The sequence below is a fragment of the Pollachius pollachius genome, assembly GCF_949987615.1.
Source record: "Pollachius pollachius genome assembly, chromosome: 11".
NCBI lineage: Eukaryota > Metazoa > Chordata > Actinopteri > Gadiformes > Gadidae > Pollachius > Pollachius pollachius.
In genome coordinates this window covers 22,040,491-22,046,490 of record NC_136944.1, presented here as the reverse complement: position 1 = coordinate 22,046,490, position 6,000 = coordinate 22,040,491, and the positions used below count along the sequence as shown (strand labels likewise).

The following is a 6,000-nucleotide window of genomic DNA, read 5'->3' as shown; positions in this document are numbered from 1 at the left end:
TCACAAAGGCCTCTGTCCCTTGCATCCCAAACACTGTATCACTGCAGCGCTCAGGTCTTGAGCACGCTCGGGAGGGAGCTAGGACACAGCTGTGTCGCCCTGGAGCCGTTGAACCACAGCGTGAGAAAGAGCACCCTGAAACCCTTCGCTCACATCCGACTTGACTCATCCCTTGGCCCCTTGTTGTCCTCGTGAAGGCAATCGCAAACGGCACACGCATGCACAGAGCGCACAGAGGAAATACCTCTGTTGTAATATCACATCCTCTGCAGCCTTGCAGCCTAATCAGTATTAATGCGACTAGCAACACAGAAAATATCCAGTTTACAGACCCAGTTTACCCACAGACCCGGTTTCAACAGGTTTTTGCAAACCCACCTTATTAAACTGTCCCTGCATTAAGTCACTGTGGAGGAATACATACAAAATCGACTGTAGAGGTTTTTGCTTTGCCATGTGTGTATCTCACTTCCTCATAGACACCGCCTCACCCAGCCCAGACAGACAGAGCAACGGTCTGCCTGAATCACAAGACCCCTTCAGCTGGCCTGCTACCTATGTAATAATCCTTTATAGAGTGAGACATGATTGTATCAGGGACCGTTATGCCTCTGCCACCGATCAATCAGTCCCCACCTCTCACACACAATTCTTTGTAAGGGTTTTTTCAGCTGACCATGAAGGACTTACCTGCAGCACAGGAATGGAAATTGTATTTAAACAGACGCGAAAGACTTAAAGGTCCAACAACACTAATGCATCAAGTTTTACGACTCATCATTTTATATCACCCAGCCTACTATTTACACCACAGTCCTAGAACAAAGAGTATGCGGAAGGCCTGTACGCACCAAACCGATTACAGGTGTGGTTTGAGGAGCAGGTGAGCGAGGGTGAGGGGCAGGGTCAAGGGTCATGGTGTCGCATCCATGCATCAGGGCGAGGGTGAGGGTGAGGTCGGTGTGAGAGGGCGAGCGAGCGGGCCTACCTGAGAGTCGGTGTGAGTCGGTCGGCGTTGAGAGGTGTAGAAGCGCAGCACCCGGCTAACAGAATGAGAAGTGGAGGGCGTCGGAGTTCAGCACATCTCGCTGGCAGATGGAGGAAGTGGAGTTGAAGGGAGCGAGGTGAAAGGGGAGGGGACCGATTTTAAACGCAAAACGCGCTGCGGGTTGACAGAAACGCTGAAGTGAAACCCACAGGAAGATGTGAAATACTTCCTGAGATAAGAGCCCTAATACGAGAAGAACCGGCAGAGATGAAGCGGGCCCCCTGAAGTCACAGCCGGCCCCTGGGTTAACATCCACTTCCCCAAAGTGGCTTTGAGTTACCCTGCTGTATCGAGCGTTTATGATATTGAGATATCAATACCTGAGCTCTTGGACCATCCACCCACATTTTTTATTGCAACATTAGGACGCCAGAGTCCAACATTTGAGGAAGTTCATTTAAGGGTAACGTCACACAAATACCAGCAGATAAGAGCATGTGCCATCAATATGCGCAGCCTGGATCACAAGCGATCTGGCCCTAGATCAGTCGTTCAGTGGGTTGCAATCTGCAGCCTCACCACTAGATGAGACTAATCCTACACACTGCACATTTAAAGCGATCTCGGCCCAGGTTTATTATCAGTACTACGGCTATGAGCAGGAATTCAGCAAATCTTAACAAAGATTGGAGCGCGACTGTAAGGCAGCAATGCAATGTTTATTGTCATCACTATCACAGTGCAAATAACACAGGAATCTGCTGCCTCTCAACCACACACACACACACACACACACACACACACACACTTAAACCACTGCGATTTAACAAACATGGACAAATAAAGGAGATCTTTAGTCAGGTTTTAAAAATATAGACTTCCGTTTATTGCACAATCGCTGCTGGACACTTTTAGGAGAATTAGGGGCTGTCTGTTACACAACGCGCCAACATGAAGGAGTGGACCCGGGAAAAGTATGTCTTTGTGGGTGTGTGTGTGTGAGTGTGTTTGTGTGTGACCATGCGCACACACACACACACACACACACACACACACACACACACACAAACACACAAACACAGTGGGAAATGAGGCATACTGGAGATGCAATCTCTATCCCATCAGCATAGAAGGAAAAAAATCGAATCATTTATGTCATATCATCTGTATACATAGCTTCATGACTTTTCTCACAGAGAAATGTTACCTCCCCCTCCTCCTCCTCACACACACACACTTTACAAACATGACGAATGGCAAATGAGTCACTTCTGCGCCTCCAACCCCTTTACTACATGTCGTTGTCATCACTCGGCCAATACAACTCATTCCCGTATGCCCCTCGATAAAGAGACGACAGGTCTCTGGCAATACACGACGCGGCCATTAGATGTCGCCAAAGTCCCAAATTAAAGTACACGTTCATAAAGCAAAGCAAGGGTCGATGCGAGGTGAGACAGATATCCCCCAGAAAGCTCCCTTCACCCTACAGGAATGGGACTAGGCTTGTTGTCTGTACAGGTCGGACCAGGAACAACATCAGTGCCACAATCCCCCACAGTTACAGTAATCATAATCGTTGATATACAATATGTTAATCACGTTATAAATATTGATTAACAGACTATCCGGCAGCTGTTCAATTAAAAAATCTATTTTGTTAGCAATGTAGTCAAACATCATGTCATTTCTATATCTATATAGATATAGATATAGATATATATCATTGAACATACATATACGGACAGAGACCATTTTACTGGCCATTAGCTTCTCTTCTGGAAAAACAGGCCTTCGGCACAACTACAACACAAATAATCCCCCTCGTTCACACGGCCCAAACTCTGCGTCAAACAAAAATAAATGATAAAAACAATAAAAACAACAGAGCAGTTTGAAGCAGACCACTACATGTGAACCCTTTCGTCCCGGTAGCGGACTAGACTCGTTTTTCCAGAAGGTAAAGAACCGAAAGGGTTCAACTCTGGTACAGCTACTGTTATGGCACCCTGAGAATGGGAGACCCAAGAAGTAGAGGTGAAGCTGTACACCCGCCCCCCCCCCCGCTCCATTTACACACACACATCACCATCAAGGCCCCCCCCCCCCCCCCCCCCCCCCCCCCCCATAAACCGGCAACACCCATCGTACAAACATACAGGTCTACTTTATTTACATCTGAAAATGCATAGATATCCCTTTGCAGCCGAAGGGTACGCACAAGTGCCCGCGGAGGGATCCCCTAACATGGCCGTTAAAAAAGGGGTAACAGTTCTCATGGTTACCCTGCCTGGTAGTGACAGACACATATGGATAGATTAGTTAGTCAGACAGGGGTCCCAGAATCCTCAGACACACATGAGAGCAGGTGTGCGTTCTTAGGCGTATTGTTCCCCTCGCCGTACTGCGTCAAAGAAAATAGGACGTATTGTCTTGGATTATAGTTTACACTGGATGTGTTTCCTCTACATACATCGGGTTACAATTAAATATACAGACTTTAAATGCGGTTTAGTATGTTACGTTCACTTTTTGACCTAAAGCCCTTTGGAATACCGTGAATGTGTAACTAATCTATGACTAATGGTGATCGATTATCAATAAACGGTGATCGCTGGGCCAGTGGGACCCTTCCCATGCTCACTGATCTTCGCTTGCAAAGCGAAACCGACAAATAATTAATGTGTGTGCGTGTGTGCGTAAGTTTCTGTGGGTGAGTGTGTGCTTATGAGAGACCATTCTCAGGCCCTTTCTCACGTAGAGTGGGTCTGGGAGAGGCCATGACACATCACCCAGTGTCTGGGTGTTTGAGGTATCACACCTTGGTGCAAACGATTCTCAGAAACGCTCAACAACAAAAAATAAACGGTGACCACAAACACATATGACAGTAAACAACAAAGAAATAAAAAAAAGTCAACAGTGCACGCACTCATAGCAGTGCCTCGGTATAGCAGGACAGGACAGAGCAAACCATTTCATTTGTGAGCCGTCCCGACTCAAAACACAGAATCAATCCGCAAATCAGGGGTGGGGGATGGTGGGGAGAGTGCAGGGGTTCATTCATGTCTGGTTAAAAAGGGGTGAAACAAAACACTAAATGTGTTTAAGGGCAGCCTCAGCCAAACGTGTTCGGTTCCTTGTTAAAAAGCAGTCCAGCTCATTCTGGACTGTTCAAACTGACGCTAGCCTCCAGTCATAGACAGGTCGGCTGACCTCCCCTCCATCCCCCCGGGGCAAAACGTGGAGAAACTAATCTCCAGCAACGGAGGACGGTGCGAAAAATGGCATCTTGAGGATAGGGCCTCAAGGGGCTAAATAAACTAGGCCAGGTGTCATCATTTACAAATAAAACATGATATAGCTTCATCCAATGTGTATGGCAAATCATCCCCTTTAAAAAAAAAGTGTCTTCTAATTTGAAATAAAGCAACAACACACATAGTTAAAAAGCAACTCTGAACCATTATAACCACTTTCATCAGTTATTAAATAACAATTATTAAATACATCTTTACAATGAATGTAGTAGTGTGGTCTACATCAGATGGTAGACGGAGCCAGTTTTAGCAGCGCTGCTGGAATTGTAATTGTGCCCCGGCCTGACCTGAGTTCTAAGTTTGACTCGCTCAACATCTACATCCTACAGAACCTGTGTTTCCATCCCAGGCAAACCCAGCCCTCCAAAGACCACACACCATTGTTCCTATTGGCCGTTGAAAGTCTAGTAGAACTGTGTAACCCACCAACCATTGATAAAACGAAGAAGAAATTGTATCGATTAAAAATTAAAGAAATGAGTTACCTCTTTTTAATCTTTTCGATAAAATGTGTGAATGTTTTAGGCCGGCGCTGGGCACTCACAACCCTGTGAGACTGTCGCCATTAATGAGCTCTATAGCTGAATGCCAATGCCTAATTCATGTTCTGGTTGTTCTGGGATGATTCATATGTTTCCTTTTCTTAATCCACTGCCAAAGAATGATGGATTGAGTATTTGTGTTTGCTGGCCAAACTGGCCACACCAGATATAGTATTGTGTTGTCAAAAGAAAACATTAAAAGGAAGAATGGTGTCTAGTTTCCCTGCTGCGTCTGTGATGACATCAGGGGCACCGGTACCAAGGTTGGTCTGGTTTGATCCACGGCGGTACGCGGTAGGACAGGTTAGCGCGCTCATTATGTCCCGTGGGTTTCAAAGAAACTTCCCTCACTTGGGGGGGGGGGGAGGGGAATCCATTTCCTCATCAAACTGCCTTTGTTTGTACTGGCACGTGTTCAGGTGTGCAAACACCACGGAGGCGATACTCCCTTCTCGATTAGCAGGATACACCTCGCATAGGAGGGAAACAAACAAACAAAAGAAAACCTCCCTCGCAGGCCAGGAAATGACCCGCCACACCCCCGGTTCGGCTTACGTCATCGAACCGAGGGGAAGGGCTTTTCCACAGTGGATTGCAGAGGCGGGAGTGGTCTTGGCAGGAATGGACTGAGACCACGGAAGGACGGCTCGTGCGGGCAGCACTTATTCAAACAGATAAAGAAAAACTCAAGTAGTTCCGAGTGACCTCACGACGTCGAGTCTAAGGGTGCTTTGTGCAAAACCCACTGGCGGCATGGAGCATGGACCTTAGGACGGTGTTGGGCGCGCGTGTGTGTGTGTGTGTGTGTGTGTGTGTGTGTGTGTGTGGGGCTGTGTGCGCGCGTCTACGTGTGTGTGTTTCTAGATATGATGCATAGGTAGCAGTAGCACAAGAGACTTCTGAGAGCGTTAGCAGAGCCCCTTTGTAAAAAAAAACGTGATATTATTTGGTCATGCTTCCTCTAAGTCATCCATGCCATCTACTTATCAACGCAAAACTAAGGTGAATGCTCTTTGTCTCTCGTAGTTCCTCCTCTACGCTAAACACCGCTGTATAGTAAGCCTGTGTAATGGCTTGAGAGAACCTGACACTCAAGCTGCTGCTGTGGTTAATCTTCGTAATTCTTATATACGACAGGGTAGTATGTGTG

At 46.8% G+C, this 6,000-nt stretch overlaps 1 protein-coding gene across 1 annotated transcript in view; it reads right to left on the bottom strand.

The window, feature by feature from the left end:
- The window catches only part of coro1a (coronin, actin binding protein, 1A), an 8,728-nt gene extending 7,584 nt beyond the window's left edge, over positions 1-1,144 (bottom strand). Inside the window, exon 1 of the mRNA XM_079746993.1 lies at positions 989-1,144. The gene's annotated coding sequence lies outside the window, so the exon portion shown is untranslated. The remainder of the gene's footprint in view (positions 1-988) is intronic.
- Positions 1,145-6,000: the final 4,856 nt, after the last annotated feature.